Genomic DNA, 2178 nt, shown 5'->3' with positions numbered 1-2178 from the left:
AACCTAACACGCACAGGACAAATGAGGTTCCACGTTTTATACACAAGCTCAAACATTTCCAATGCTGCTCCTCACCAAATCTTATTTCAGCACTTTTTGTTTTTCTTCCTTCTTTTGGTTGTGTGTAACATAAAAAGTATTCTTCGGGAACGGATGAAGAACACTGTGCAGACCAGCGTGGACACAATGGGATGCAAAGCATGAAGCATGGATTTCTATTTTTTCAAGAGATTGCTCCATTTACAAACACAAAGAAGAAGACCTTCCTTATTTCAGATTTACAGTACAAAATTGGTATGTTAACTTTGGTTACATGCCAAATGATGCACACTTGGGGAAATGCTATTTTTCAAAAGGGAGTTAGCTTGTTTCACCTTAACTTGAAGTTATACTATCCCATTGCCTCACTGCAGACAGAGATTTTAAAATGACTTAAAGCATCAGGTATTGTTTTTTATAAGCAATCATATATTTCAATGGTTTCACCATGCATCAAGCCAAAATATTGTTGCCAATATTAGCATGTGCATTCGATGTCATTTACTGAGTGTGCCATGGTTTTTGTGAAATTCATTCGTCTGTTTATAGAACTGCTAAATGAAAGTGTCTGTTTGTCTTGAATTCCAAGGATCATGCTGCTGTTATTAATATGTGTCCGCATCAGGAATCAGATCTGGCCACAGAAGCTTTAATTTCACCTGCGGCCTTTTTCGTAATTAGATGTCAAACTGACCTGAAGGAAAAATCCAACATTCCCACTACACTTTTAAACAGATCTGTATTTCAGCACATGACATTCATATTGAATATCAACTATATTAAGTGCACTCATCAGTGCATTGATAATTTAGCAACAAATGTTTCTTCATTTACCGTCAGTCTCTTAAATGTCCAGATTCGAATGCAGCAAAGGTTGTATAACAAAATACAATCATTCAGCGATTTAGTATTCCACAAAGTTGGGGACACAAGAAACAGAATAAAGCAGTGGAGGCTGAGATATTCTGACTTTTAGTCGCCTGTAACGATTAAGCCCTAAAACCACTGGATCCCACATCGAAACCCCCACATTTCATTTCAATATTTTAATATTTTAGGCTTTCATTTCAATATTTTAATATTTTAGGCTTTCATTTAAATATTTTAAGTCTCAAGCTCAGGATGAGATAAACATGATGACCCCACTATGACATCATCATGGTTGTTGATTCAAACCATGACCCTCCCTCCAGAGGCACACACGCGTGTGCATAAATCAATGAGTATAGGCCTAAGGTAAGGCCTAGGTAAGCTGAACGCCATGTGTACAATTGGTGGAGGGCCCCTTTAAGGTGGCGTTGTGGCTCAGATCCTATGATCGGGAATGCTCTTCACAAACTAGGTGGCCCGGTAGCTCCACACATTCACTTTTGATTGGCTGCAAAAAGTTCTCAGGATCTTTTGAGAAGCATTCTTGGGCAAGTAGCTGGAGCCGATGAGTCCTGGTTGAGGAAAGTGAGTTTGCAGGTTCTTGGAAAATGATCAGATGAAGGGATGATATAAGACAGTGTAAGAGGATCAGAAGGCTTCAACCTGCAGTTACCAAAGTGCAATTAAGTGACTCCAGCTGAATTTATAAGCGGTGTCAATTTTAATCAAAGGACATGATTATGCTCCAAAGTCCTGTATAGTACGCAATGCATGCCTGTGGCAGCTGACCCTGGGTCTGTTGATGAAGCCTGCTCAGATCTAGCCCCGCAGCACGAAGAAGCAGAACGGTTCACAGTGATGGAAAAGCATGCAGATCTAACTGACGGCTCTTGAGGTTTTGATGCACTTTGGAGCCATCAGGGAAACACAAGCTGATAAACACATCAGCACGGACACAAGCAGAAATAGTGAGTGTGAGTTAATGTGAGGGGAAGATCACAGATATGAAAAAGACTTAATAACATCAGTATGATCCGTTCACTTTCTGTAAAATGTCAGAAGAAGGAAAGGGGATAGGGAAGATTTTTTTTATGTTTGAAAGATCTGATAAGTGCATGAACTTTGTATGATGAATTTGGAAATAATTTCAAAATAACTTCTAAAGTATTTTAATGGCAAATAGTCTTAAGAATGATTTACAATACAAGCTGTTTCTTTTGCCAAAGTCCTGCAGTTCTTAAAGGGATACACTTTATTGACTGAATTCAT

Source organism: Melanostigma gelatinosum (genome assembly GCF_949748355.1).
Source record: "Melanostigma gelatinosum genome assembly, chromosome: 17".
NCBI classification, from domain to species: Eukaryota; Metazoa; Chordata; class Actinopteri; order Perciformes; family Zoarcidae; genus Melanostigma; species Melanostigma gelatinosum.
Note: the sequence above shows the minus strand (reverse complement) of the source record.